This window comes from Micropterus dolomieu, linkage group LG17 (genome assembly GCF_021292245.1).
Source record: "Micropterus dolomieu isolate WLL.071019.BEF.003 ecotype Adirondacks linkage group LG17, ASM2129224v1, whole genome shotgun sequence".
In the NCBI taxonomy this organism is placed as follows: Eukaryota; Metazoa; Chordata; class Actinopteri; order Centrarchiformes; family Centrarchidae; genus Micropterus; species Micropterus dolomieu.
Window position 1 is genome coordinate 10,288,511 of NC_060166.1, and position 15,139 is coordinate 10,303,649.

The following is a 15,139-nucleotide window of genomic DNA, read 5'->3' on the forward strand; positions in this document are numbered from 1 at the left end:
TCTATCTATCTATCTATCTATCTATCTATCTATCTATCTATCTATCTATCTATCTATCTATCTATCTATCTATCTATCTATCTATCTATCTATCTATCTATCTATCTATCTATCTATCAGAGCATTAACTTCAGTGGAAGTCTGTGAATCTAAAGTGGCACTTAGCTTCAGCTCCCAGGTATGAAATGTGAAATGCTCGCTGTTGAATTGGAATTTCCGTTCACCAACTGAACCGAGTTTGAATTGACCCTGAAATAGAAGACACACAGTGGATCTACATGGACATAGCTATTTTGCCAACACGCACTGCAAGAAAATAATTTTATACTCAGTTTATTTTAAATCATATTCAGACAGAGATTCTAGATTGCAAGTGGGAGACTTGTATATAGATCAATGCCAATTTCCATTTTCATGTGTTTCACTATTTGATTTTTCTGCAGCTTTGAAACAGGGCTAAGTAAGAAAAAATATATAATATATAATATAATATATAATGACTGAACTAAATTATGGGAGTTTACATTTGAACATTTGCATTAACTTGCTTATTTTATTTTTGAGAGTAATATACATCGGTATAAATGTGTACTAAAACTGGAAACAGGAATGGGACAAAGTACCTTTGCTCTACTACTGTGCTAAAGTAAAACTTTGAGAATCTTGTACTTTGCTTACTTTAGATGAAAGCAATAGTTGTTTATAGATTTATAGACATTTTCCATACAAAGCATATCATATATATCTTTTAAAATATGATGCAAAGTGATAGGTGAAAATGCTCATCACTAGATGAAGTCATTAAACCAGCTGCAATATCAAAATGCAACCTACATGTTAATGAATCAATTAAAATCCAATATATCTATATCTAGATCTATATATCTATATCTACATCTATATATATATATATAGAGAGAGAGAGAGAGAGCGAGAGAGAGAGAGAATTCTGCATGGTGTACATAGTGAGTACTATAAGTATGTGGTAAAAGTTCAGAACTCTTGGTACAAAACTGTAAACTCGTCACACTTGTAACACAGCCAGTCTTTCATTCAGAGTTTTTCGTGAAATGTCATGAAAACATATGGTTTAATCACCAAAACACAAAATAATGATATCATTTCAGTTTAGTCATTTTAACTATCAGTGAATCCAATAACAAACAATGCAAGATACATGTTTCAAATCACCTTAGAAGTGCTGAAAGTCGTACGCTACAGTACTGTAAAAGATTACATTACATTATCCAGCATTACTACATTATTACACTATCCAACACTTACAGAATCTTTCATTTCCATAATATCTGTTCTACATTTAATCAAGTTGTGATCAATAAAGACATCCTCTACAATCACTGATGCAAGAACCAAACATTCTGTATTTTACTTATTGCAACATATAGGTTTGTCTAATCAAATGTGACTCTGGGCCTGTCCACAAGCTCTCTGACTGATTCCAATGCCTTGTTGTCTATTCGGCCCCATGTTGAAAGGAACTGCTAGTGTTCACACCCCCTTTTACTGTATATGGTTGCCAATTGAGTTTACCACCACGTGAAATTAGCAATGTAATTATGGATGGTAATCATGTAGTGCATTTTACAGTATTGTACTGTACATACTGTAATCATTGCAGTGGTCCTTTGTGGCTCTGATGTAGATGCACTAAACTACTTGCACTAAGGTTGTAGGTTTGAATCCCACTGAGGTCACGTGATACAGTGAAAATCTCACGCTTCAGGATGGTGATTCTGAAGTTCTGAATCTGAATATATCTAGCAAATGAAACAACAATACATACATGTATATTAAGCTAATGTTCCAGTGATGATCAATTAGGAGCAATGAGCATAGTGATAGTAAAAGATATTTTAACAATAGAGAAGAAAATCTTAACAAACTGTCAGATGTACCTATAGTTGTGAAAAAAAACTTCCTTTTTGATAATATGATGTGTTTTTTGTACTAAGAGTGGTGAAATATTCCCACATGTGAATAGTACCATAGCGACAGAAAATACTGCGAGTATAATTCTGACTTTTACTTGTAATTGAATATCTTTAAATGCTTAACTATTGCTACACTTAAGAAAAGAATAGGAGTACTCCTTCCACCTCTGCTCCTACGACAGTCAATAGGTTGAGTGTGTCAGCGTGACTGGGAGCAGCAGGAAGCTCAGAGGTGAAACCTGAGTGTAGCAGAGGGGCTGGATGTAGGTGGGGGGGGTCAGGGGAGATCATGAAAAGGGTATGCAGGGGGTGTAAAGGGTGGTGGGCCGGTAGGTGGGCGGCTGGGTGAGCGACGTTTGTGGTGGTAGTGGGGCACTCCGGGAATGACTCGCCGCACATGTTTATTAAGCTTTCTGCACAGTCGACAGAGAACGGGTTCAGAGCAGGGTGAAACGGAAAAGTGTGTGTGTGTGTGTGTGTGTGTGTGTGTGTGTGTGTGTATGTGTGTTAGAGAAAATGTGAAGAGGATGTCGATCCTCAAACAAGTGAAGCGTCAAATATGTTGCACTCTGAGAGGAGATGATGGAACAAATAACTTCATTTTAAACTTGTCATTGTGAATTTGGCACATTGTTTCCACTTCTGATATATGGGATTTATGAAGTGATGGGAAAATATGTGCGAACAGGGTGCAGTCAGTATTTCATTTCAAAGCTGGAAATTGTTCTCAGTTTATAATATTCTTGTTATCTAATTTTCTTGTTCTTGTTTCATTGACATTGGCTTTATTTGGGGTCCCTGTATGTGTAAAAAGCAATATCAAAATCATTCAAATAATTTCTTCTAAATGTGTTTTATATTTTTTTCTGATCTTGTTAAAATCAATACGTAGAAAAGTGCTACGGTGAAATCCCTTCCCTTTGCCACACACTTGGCTTACACATGTGACAGAGGTGACAAAATACAGAAATGAATGTAAAGCACTGTGATATGTTATATGGATGTGTCATAGACAAAGAAATGTATGTTGATATAACCTACATGTTAACCCCCATATAGGGTCAGTTAGGCACCGGACCAGTCAAATTCCTCCCTGTTAGACCTCTCACTGTAATAAAAGAAATCTAAATAGATCGTTTCTGCTGTTTGTTAAAAGTCTAAAGTGAATGAAATGAAAATCCATTGTATTTAACCATGTTTTACAGTTGCTGTCTCTAAGAGCCTCAAACAATAATGCATCATGTCATCAGTTAAAAAAAAGGACATTAGAATAAACTGCTTTTATTAAATGTATAATATATTAGTCTTACTCTTTCAATAGGTGTTTTATTAGAAGTGTAGGTGTTGTAAATCCTTTATTATTTTGACTGTTTTATGCTGCCATTTTTCCAGATATGTCTTGTAAAAGATATACTGAATCTCATGAGACTTCCTGGTAAAATAAAGTGCAAATAAAATGTATAAATAATCATTTTCATAAGGAGTAATTACCTCTCATTTTCATACAATAACACCACTGACTCTCTGATCTGTACTTCTTGATGTGAAGTGCAATATGATTAACTATACTGTTGGTAGGGTGTCTGATGCAGCTCATCAAAGAATTTGAAGATTGTTGTTGTAGTGTGTGTGTGTGTGTGTGTGTGTGTGTGTGTGTGTGTGTGTGTGTGTGTGCGTGTGTGTGTGTGTGTGTGTGTGTGTGTGTGCACCTGTGTGTGAGATACTGTGGCTTGGGAGTGGGCACTCAAGGCCAGTCTTATTCTACTCCTCCTCCCGTTCTTTGAAGAGGAATGAGGATGGGAGAGAGGGCAAATAGAAGGCCAGAGGAGACGCAGTGATAGGAGAAATGAGGGGGAGAGAGGGGAGGAAGGGGGGGGGGGGCAGAGGACACAGTGACATTACCTCCAACAGCCTCCACAACCTCCCCTCTGAAGCTCGTTTAATAGTCCACAGATTGAAAAGAAGAATGTTTTAGGATGTATTTATTTAATCAACTAAGTGTATTGCTTTTTGTTGGTAACACAAGTTAAAAACCTGTCACCCAAACCAACACACATATTCCATTTGGCTCTGTCTTCTTCATTCATTCCTTCCCTGTTTTGGCGCTGAAAACATCTCAGCATTGTGGAGTCAGTGCCAGTTCACAAAAACAGTTTACTTAAATCTACTGAATTTAAATCATAAATCAAGAACTGAAATGAAGTAAATACCACTACTAAATGATCAGATTAACTCAAAACACAGTTCCAGTGTGAAGCAAAATGCACTGGAATAACACAGAACAGTTTTATTTTCTAGAATTGTTTTACAATTTACTTGTGGCATTTTCTGTCCATTGGAGAGTGACAGTGGAGAATCAGACAGGAAATGAGGGAAGAGAAAGAGATTGGTATGACATGCAATGAAGTTCTCCTGCTGGAACCAAACCAGGGACGCCGCGGTCATATGGTATGTGTCTTAACCACTACGCGACCAGGACACCTCAAGCGGAATAATTTTAACCAAATGGCTAAATGTTGCCAAAATAAAAGTTCATGATGACTTTGACACACTGCCATTTGAAACAGAGAAAAAGAGAGAGTGTAGACATGGTGTGTGTGTGTGTGTGTGTGTGTGTGTGTGTGTGTGTGTGTGTGTGTGTGTGTGTGTGTGTGTGTGTGTGTGTGTGTGTGTGTGTGTGTGTGTGTGTATGTGTGTGTGTGTGTGTGTCAGAGGGGGTCTGTAAGGAGGGTCAAAGGGTCAAAGTCAGGGAATGCAGGAGGTATGAACGCTGATGGCAACAGATTTCACCTGCACCTTCACTGACCTCCACCCATCTGTTTATATTCACTGATTAAACACCCAGAAAAGACCTTATGCGAACAAACACACACACACACACACACACACACACAGATTTGATGAAGCAGCGGTCATTTAGATTGTTGACATGTGCAATATATGACATGAGCACCAAAGAGCCCCGGCATCAGTGGTTCTTCACTGATGCTGTGATCACAGCAGGTGTACTTCTTAACCACCAGGCCACCAGAGACACCATATATGTTGGTTTTGGTTAAATATATTTATTACATATTTTCCCACAATTAATACAAAAAAGTGAAAAGAAACAGATATATAGACGCAAACACACACACACAAAACATTAAGGGGAAAAAAGGGCACATATACACTAGTTCATCATTCTCTCACGCATAAGCTACATTTCAGAAAATACAGACTTGGTTAGGTAACTTGGTTTCCCGGACAAGTTGGTAGATCAGACAGAAGGTTAGCTAAACTTACTTTGAAGAGAAATTTCAACTTTGACTGGGCGTTGGTGCAATGATTTTTTCCTCTAACACATCTTTGATTTCACTCACTCTGGGTTTTACCTCCATATAAAGTTGCCCAGCTGTTGGCTTGTTTAAAACCTCTGCAACCTGGCGAATATTCTGATTGCACGTGTTTCTTACCTTGTGGTACTTTGTTGCAGTAATGCCACCACATTCACAGATGTCAGTAATTACTTCATTGAGTATATCGATATTATACCCGACAGACATGATTGCCAAAACAACAAAAATAAAATCCAAGTTGTAGTTATCTTTTAAGTACTGGTAGGAAAGGCTTCAAACACAAATGCACTGTTACACACATAAAAACATGCATGTGCACACACTAACCTGACTTCAGCCTCACCTTCACCCCCCCCATAACCCCCCGCCAGCTCAAGCTGAAAGGTATACCAACACCGACCCACACACACCTCCATAAGACTTCACACTGCATTTGTTTCCAACTAAACCCCCGGCCGGCTGGGTTTTCAGGGTTTACACGCAATGTGAGAAGCAGCACACACTCCTCCAACCCCCCACCCCCCTTCAGTCTCACTTTGTTATTTTTATAATTCAAGATTGGGCTGCGGAAGGGATGGGGTGACAGGGGGAGCGTGGCACTGATAAGGTAGCTAATACCCAGCTTTTTGAAAGGTCAAAGGTCGGCTCTGCTTGGCTGGGTGGTGGTTGGAGTGTTGTACGTGCAGGGGTTGGGGGGCTGAGGTTTTGGGGAATGAGTGAATGAGTGTTAGAGTAAGGGCAGGTGTCTTTTATCATTTTATATTTAGCAATAACAGAAAAGAAACAAGCAAAAAGCTGCAGAAGAAAAATGAGAATGGTTTTCGTCGGTGATGGTGGGCAGAATCAGCGTCCCATAGGAACAGGAAATCCAGTGGGATCAGTCTTAAAATCTGCCCCAGCACTCAGACAACACACACACTCACACACACTTGCTACTACTAAATCAGGCTGTTGATTGAGCAGGCCTCTAATTTTAGCCGCAGACTCCCGGCTCCCAACCAGCGGCCCCTTTGCATCCCGGGTCCGGTTGGGAACAGGCGGAAGAAAAGGTGATTAATAACTGTCATGTCTGTCACGGCAGTGTGGCGCACGAGAGGGGAGGGTCTGCGGCGGTGACGCTGTGGGGGGGAAATGCAGTTACACGCGAGATGCTAACAGCTGTTGTTGTTGTTGTCAGGGGAGGAGAACGACTGGAGCGTGTGCATGTTTCTGCATTTGTTACAGTACAGCTTTGCACACTGCCCTCACTCAAATAGTTCTCTGTTTGTGCAACATACAGATAATATGAAAAAACTGGAAGTTGTAGCAGGAGAGAGAAGTTTATACATCAGATTAGATCAATCTTTAATTTTGACAGATTTAAAGTTAGAAGTAACTGAATGTTATATTAAAATTTGTGTGTCCTTTGTTTCATTTGAAGGCAGAGACAAATATACACATTCAGGGGACATTTAAGAAGATAAAACAAAGAACGGAAAACCTTATATTTATGTATTTACTACAATATCACTGAGTATTCATGGAATAAAATGCAATGATGTTGACAGAGGTAAGAGGAATAAGTGTTTGTCATGGTGAAAAAAAAACAGAGACAGACAGAGTGTTCTGACTCCCTGATGGTGAAACTGTACACTGTGCCTGCCTGTACACTGATAACACACAAATATACATGCGCACACACACACACACAACTAAGCAGCCATCACAACCCAGTGCACATCAGGTCACACATTCTGTCATTCTAGTCCCATTTTCCTTTTACCTGTCTTTTTCCAAACTCATCTAGCAACTCTTCACTTTAATACAATAACACTTTCACCAAACTCCTATGTCTCGCTCTACATCTTTATCATCTGATCTGACTTATCTTTTGAAGTCCCGCCACGATCACACTAAACTGGAGTCAATATCTTATAAAACAGATGGACCACTAGAGGGCGTGAGTTCAGAGCGCAGTGGGTGATAACAGTACCATTCTCACCTGATTTTCTCACTGGTTTTATAATGTTGTTTCCACAAATGTATTCTTAAACTGTGTGTTATTCTTCAAAAGACAGTAAAAGATACATCAATTCAAAGATCCATGAGCAGCAAAGATTAATCCAATTTGATTAGGCTCATGACCCCTTAGAGTGAAGTGAAGTTTCTATTTTCCTCTACTGTTAACTATCTCATGGCCTCTTGTGAGGGTCTTGACCCACATATTGGGAACCGCTGGCATAAACAATTTTTCTGTATTTGTTTAAAAAAAAAAAAACAGCCAAAGAATTGATAATGATCATATTATAATGACCTTAAAGAAGAGTTTAGCGTTTTAAATGCTACACTCATACCTTTAGAACAAAATAAGACATTTGAAATAACTGTCATCAGGGCGGTTTTGACTGGACACAGTGTAAGGAGGAGTGTGTTTGTAGGTTTCCTACATGCATATACTGAGGATTAACCATGGCTGACTCTAGAAGTTACAGTGTAATGTCACAAGGTATTTCACACTCTTTCACTTTGTGCTGTGTATTACACTTCATACATCACTCGAGCACTACGCCCTTATATTACATTGCTTGTCAGTGCCGTGTAGAAAGGGTTTAATCTTAATTAGCAGCCAACATTAGAGATGTTTAGACGTGTCTGTCAGCACCAATCACTTAGAGCCGAGTTGGTTTTGAACAAATCAGCTGCAGTTGACCTTGTTTCTTTGATGATTACCCAGTTAACACCTGTTCGGTCTGCCACAGGTAAACTCTTGTTATGACTGCAAGTGTGGATAAAAAGGTTGCAAAGTTCCAGACTGATACAGCAGGATTGTAAACTTTGAAATGTGCACATCAATACGAGGCTTACACATTTCGTTAGTTGAACCACAGTGCACAGTGTGCATGCACTGAAGCATGCGCGTGGGTGTGTGTGTCCATCTGTGCGAGTGACCTCAGTCTGTCCACCATGCAGTATCTCCGGCCCTGCAGACTGTGTATCCCCTTGTGAGTGGGAGGCTCCGGGCGTTTGATGTGGCGGATGGTCGCCTCCTCTCTCCCTCAGGCCTCAGATCAGTGGCCCGGGTTCGCCTGGGATGGCCCGGTTGAGATGACCACAGCGGTGACGGTCAGCTGCCAAACCCACTGGTCAGGTTCTCCTCGGTCACATGACCCGGGTCATGTGACCCAGTGGGGGCAGCCAATAGTGTTGCTGCCCTTGCCTCTTCATGCGGTGGGAAAACATTCCAACAGCTGGCCTTGGACAGTTCCAGAAACATCTGCAACGTCCGCCACTGGTGAGAATCTCACCCCCTGCTGCTTCAGAACATAACCTTAAGATAATAGAGTTGGTCGATTAGGAATTATATTATAAAAGGCCCCTTTTTTCTTTGGTACCCGTTGCTCTCGTGTCTCATGGTGCATTTTAAAAGGTTGTGGGAGAGCATGAAGATTTAAAGAGCCCCTCATCTTATCAGCCTGACACACAGAGTGGATTTATCTGTAGAGGTGCTGGGCTTATTCCTTATCATAAGGCGGATCTGAGTGTGTGTGTGTGTGTGTGTGTGTGTGTGTGTGCGTGTGCGCCGTGGAGCACTCCATAGCCTTTGACATATTGTTAATTTGAAGAATGTTTGAAGTATGATGCAACATCAGCTGCTCTCACTTAGCTTTGAGCTGCTTTCCTCTGAAAAGTCCCCTCCGGTCTCAAATTACCACAGAGACAGCACTAGTACCACACTGTGTGTGTGTGTCAGTGTGAACTGTATGAACACTACTTTAAATGCCTTGTTAATGTGGTTAATACAGTGACATGCATTCCATATGAGATTCATTTGACATTTTTTAAAAGGAGTTTATTTAAACTGACAAAAAATTTCAGTGCATTCCAAATTTCCAAAATGTGGAATAGATAAGATCCATATCTGTTTTGGAAATTTGTGCTTGGCTAGTGCACAGTCTCCTGTTAGGGACTGTTATGAATAATATTCATTCGAGTTTTGTGCATAGCTTCTTTGTTGTGATGTGGATGATAGAATAAGCGGTTTGAGTGAAACAGTGTTTTCTCAATTTTCCAAAATATGTTGGTAGAAGTGTGTGGTAGAGATAATTTTGTTTATATTGGGTTCCATTTGTTTCTGTTCCTTATAACCTGAAGGAGGGTGTTTGACTAAACCCCTTCTTCCTCTTCTGATGATGTAATATAGGAGGTTTCTGTTATCCCTGATTGCCACCAAAGCCCCAAATGCCCCATCAAGATATGACAAGCTGAATATTCACTGTAAGCCAGTTGTTGCTAAACCCTTTACATTACCGCTGACCCAGGGAAGATGTTGCTTCCTCATTCCCGCTCTCTTCCTTCTTCATGCTGCTCTATTTGTTCATGCACCTCTTGGGCTGGCCTCTATTCATCCTTGTCTTCCCAACAGATCCTGTTGGTGCTCTGCCAGGCTTTTAACACGAGTCCCAGGGCATGGTACTTTAGGATCAGTTGGAATTTTACATGAGCAGCAGGGTTACTACTGATGCTGGAGTTTGATAAACAAGAGAGGACAGGATTTGTGGCGCCTTGCTAACCTGGCTGCGGCGGCGGGGAGGACATCAGGTAGAAAACTTTTCATCAGGTTGTGATCGGAGCAGAAATATATTTGCAAAGCAAATCTCCTCTACTCTATCTGCATAGCTGTTTTAGCTTCATCAGTTCTGTTTGTGTAAACATCAGTGTTGAGCTTGTTTATGAGGAAAGTAGCGTTTACTATATATCACTATGGCCTGGGTGAGTGTTTATATTTGAATCGTTATGAGAAAATGTCCATTCATATTCCCATTGTTCTTGTCTTCCTTTTCCTTTCAGCAAAGATTGCTTAAGCATTAAGTAGTGATGACTGTGTATTTTTGCTAATAGTTAACATTAAGTACTGAGAACAATTACACAAAGATAATGAATACTTTTGCAACACATTTGATGCCTATATCTGACAGTATCAGGTTATTGTAGAAATAACTGCCATAAATAATGGTGGTGGTGTTTTTTTAAAAGATGACTCAAATGTAGTAACTCTAATAGTTACTACATGTCGTAACTCTAATAGTATTACAGTACCTAAAATAGAAATTAATTTCTTGTCTCCATTACCACCCACCATTTGCAGACATGCTGTTTGATAGTTAAATGTGATGGCTATTGCATTGCCACCCATCTGTCTGTTACATCAAGCAACGCGCAAGAACAGTTATAATTTGCACTGGCATCGTCTTTGACCTCTCACCTACATGAAGTAACCCCAGGGTCTGTCCTTCTCTTTCAACTCTTGAGCACAGGCCCGGGCCCTCTAGCTGCTAGCCACTATAGGTCAGTGTGGATAAAAGCTCTCCATTATAGGAAAAGGAAGCAGCACATGTTGAGCTTGTTTTACATGGGGCTTAATGGATTCCTGCTTATGCATGCATGTGTGAACATCCGCTTCCCTCCACCGCTGGCCCGGCGCTACAGGCACGCGTGACCATGCACACGCATCACGTCAGGGGACAGGATGGGCACCCACACACAGGCTATGCCCCACGTCGCCGGGGCTCGGGAGGCGCGATGGAGAAGGTTGCCAAGGCGGGTACAGCGGGCACAATGGAAGGATGTGGTGTATTGTTTTAGCCCATGGGGCAACGGGGCGAGGGCTGCCGTCATGGTTTGACACATGTGACGAGGCCGATGACTGATGGCAGTGAGAGCTGAAACAACGCATGTGGAAATAGACCTGAACCGTGAACTTGAACTTTTCACTGCGGTCGATATAATAGGATGTTATCAGTGACATAATAAGGTCAGGAAGGGAAGGAGAAAAGGTTATGAAAATGACTAATATTGAGCAGGTGCTGCCAAAATATGTTTAACCAAGGTACTTTATTTGCCAATTTTATAGCAAAACAGCCACAGCTTATAAACTAGAGCGTCAGGACTTGGTGTTAGGACAAATTTAGCACATTTCAACTGTCTTTAGCAGCCATGTATAATTTGATAGGGCGACATCGATGGGAATGTAAGTTGGAGTGGGTTAGAGTGTGGAATGTGCCACAGCCAATCAGGCGCCTCAATCTCAGGCCAACAGCCAATCAGGTCATGGCACTTCAGGTCCCCAAGAGACCATTGAACTCCGTGCAGAGGACATTTCTGTAGAGATCATGAACTTTTCGCTCCAGGAGATCTCTGCTTCCTTTTCTCCGTCCATAAATTGCTTTTTTTTCTGACTTATAGAAGTATGTCTCTCTGGTAATTGTATTTTGCCTCATGCCAAAGAAATGTTTCCTCTCTCACCGCCCTGATCTCTCTCTTGCTCATTCTGCCCCCCCCCCCCCCCCCCCCCCCCCCCCCCCCCCCCCCCCCCCCCCCCCCCCCATCCCCCAGCCCACTGTCTCACTCGAGTGATGGGAAAGGAGCCTGAGCAGGAATTTTTGTGTCTGTGAGTGCTGTTTGGTTAGACAGAGTCATATAACACGGCTATGGCGCGTTCACATGTGCCTGAGCGTTGGGGCAGCGACGGCTATTTACATTAAAGAGCCCAGAGCGGGCAGCACTGGGGCTCCCAGCCCTCCATGGTTACATTAAGTGAAATAGAATCAGCCTAACTCTCACCACTCAACACTCCCTGTCTCTGTCTTCTATTCTGTCTCCAAAACTTTTTCTCTTTCTCTAACACTTTTTCCATCATCAAACTTAATCATACTCTCCAAAGTCTCTGAGGTATCTTGGTCACTTTAGCACCACTTCAATTCCTTCTTTCTTGCTCTCCACGCCGCTTTCTCTTTGGTGGATGCTAGTAATGTCATCACCCTCAACACCCGGGCAGCCCAACAGCATCGGGCCGCTGAACAAACTTGGGAGCCCATGTGGAGAGAGCTTTCAAAACAACCAAAGTGTTTTAGGCACCGTCACATCTGCCCTGTAGTTTGTACCCAGTACTGCAACATCTGGCAGGAGTGGAGCCATACCTCACCTCTACCTTTACCTCTTCACCTCTGCTATCCAGCAGTTTTGGTGGATAACAGTTCAGTAGGCCTATGTTCACTTTCCAACAATGCCTATCTCCCTTGATCTCCATTCTTCCTTTAGTTTTTTGGCTGAGAGCTGACTTGAACTACATAAGGTCTGGTGCCGCTGACCCACCGCGCAGCACTGAGTATCACTGTTCCCCGCAGACACACAGAGCTGCTAGCTCAGCTACAACACAGGTACCCACAAAGTGACGGAGAACAGAAAAGGAAAGTCTGACAGTAGCCGCTCAGGCTTGCTTTACTTCGATGTCTCCCCCATGTCCCCTGACCCCACTTATCACATGCTATGTAACCATAAGGCCACGCCTCCCTCTCTCCTCTGTTGCAATTTTTAACAAGAATTACCCTCTAGCAGGTGTATGCCTCTGCAAGCCAGTCAAGTTGTAGTTTACATCCATCTTTAGTTCAAGCCATAACCGACTAGTTGTTGCACGCAGGGCTTGACATTAACACCAGCTTTCATCCGTGGCGGGTAACGCAGTCACACCCTCTAGCCACTTGGGCGTGTTGAAAAATTGTAGTCCTGTCAAAAAAACTGAAATAACACACGAGTTGCAATGTCCCACCATGACACTACAACTCCCATGAGTGTACTACCTGTACACAGTGTTTGCTCATTGGTCCATTCCTGAAGCCTATTGACTGCAACACTGTAAACAAATAGAGGCTGTGGAGATTAAACTAGCAGACTGGCGCACCAGGAGATTAATTTTCAGTTTGTCCAGCAGCAGCGATGACAAAGCAAGCTTTTTAAATAGCAGGAGAATCCACACAACATGCGGGTCTTACTCTCTCCTGCAGTGCCGCCGCGCGAAGGTGCGCACGCCAAATATGACATCCAGACTTTTGTCAAACAAGAAAAGTTGAATCTGTCACAGGGCAGCGACAGTCCCTTAGACCTGTAGACCGTAAGCCCCCCCCCCCGTCTGCTTTTCACTTGATGGTATGATCTCTGTCATCACACGCGACTGGTCGCATGCACACACACATCAACACAGCGTTCAGTCAGTGCGTGAGTGTACCTGTTAAAAGCTACTCATTCCATGTTGGAAAGCAGAAGATGCGTTTGTATGGGAATAATCTGGAAAATAAACACCTGTATACTTGTTTCAGGTGGACATATCTAAAGTTACTCAGAGCTACCAGAGCTTCATGATCATAAACATAAATCCAGTCAAAGCTCTGAGGAAATGCAGATGAAAAACAAACAATCCAAAAGTGCACAAAAATGAGGCCTAGATAAAGTAATAATAACAAAATGATTTGATCTTGTTTGCGCTTTGTTTCTAATGCAGATCATTTTCCTACTCTGTAATATAAATAAATAGTTAAACAACGTTTCTGATTCAGTTGTTTTCAGTTTAGTTTTTATCTTTTGAATCTTCTACACCCATGTAGAACTTTCATAAAAAAGAGCTTTACACACAACCTTATCAGAGCTAATGATAATATTAGTAAATTTTAGCACGCCATAGTCAACTTTAATCATATAAAACGTAATTTCCCAACAACAAAATCTGTGGCTAGTGAAAATGCTACTAACCACTAGCCACACTGTGAGCAAAAAAGTTAATGTCAAGCCCTGGTTGTGCGTATATTAATTTAATTATTTAAATATATATTTTGGGGGCATCAGAAAATGGTTTGAGTTCCAGGGCTGAGTAAGAATGTTAGAAGTCACATTGTTAACACTACTAGATTACAGAGAAATACAAAACCGTCATATGAGCTTTCAAAATATACATTTTACAGGCACATGCACACAGCGAGCCGCCTGTTAAAGACAAGCGGTAAGGATCCTGAGTGACAGAGACAGAACTTTTTGTTCACTCATTTCAACGCAGTATAACATCACACAAGTCTGGTTCAAAACACGGGAATAAGTAACTTCAGTCAGAGTCCTGGTTGGGGCCTGTAAATCACCTTAGTACTGTATTCCCTGTCATCAAACTGGCCTCCATCGGCCTTGGGGGGATGTGATTGGTCCTGGTCCATGCTCATCGGGAGGCTGCTGCCTGTTTACCACAATGTCCCCTTCTGTTTAGTTAGAGTTATGGTGTTGAACAATGGCCAAAAAATAGTTTTGCCAGGACAATATGATGTCACAGTGAAGTTGACTTTTTGAGTAAAAAATGTCATTGTGTCATCATTGTTTCCTGTTGAGTGAAATTTTGTCACAATCACAACATCAATTCATGGCCAAAAACATTTTTTGTGAGGTCACAATGAGCTTGACCTTTGACAGTTCATCCTTTAGTCTAAGTGGACATTTGTGCCAAATATAAAGAAGTCAAGGTGTTCCTGAGGTTTCACATTCATGAGAATGGGACGGACAACTCAAAATCAAAATGCCATTGGCCACTGATATCGGCAAAAAAAATGCAGGGAGGGATTGTAAGCATCTGCTGGCAGTAGCTTCATGTTTAGCATACAGACAAGTGAGTGGTATTGATCTTCTCATCTTACTCTAGGCAAAAAGCAAGCCCTCTCTCTGTCACATCTGTCTCAGAGTGTGTCATTTGATAATTTTGTTTCTGTTTGTTTACACCTCCACTGATTCCCGTGATCTGCAGAATTAGACAGGTATTGGCTTTGGCTGCTGTTGAAGGAGGCTCAGCTGCAGCCAAATATCTCCTTCACACTCACACACAAACATACCAAGTTACCATGACTAATACCGTACCTCTTGGCAGGCACAGGCTGGGTTCAAGGGTCAGTTCTGTGTCAGTAAACACGGGACCATGTGATTGGCTCTACAGTGACTCAAAGTAGTCTTCTTTGATTGGTTTAAACCTGGACTAACACCTCTGAAATAATCTTTTAACGATAT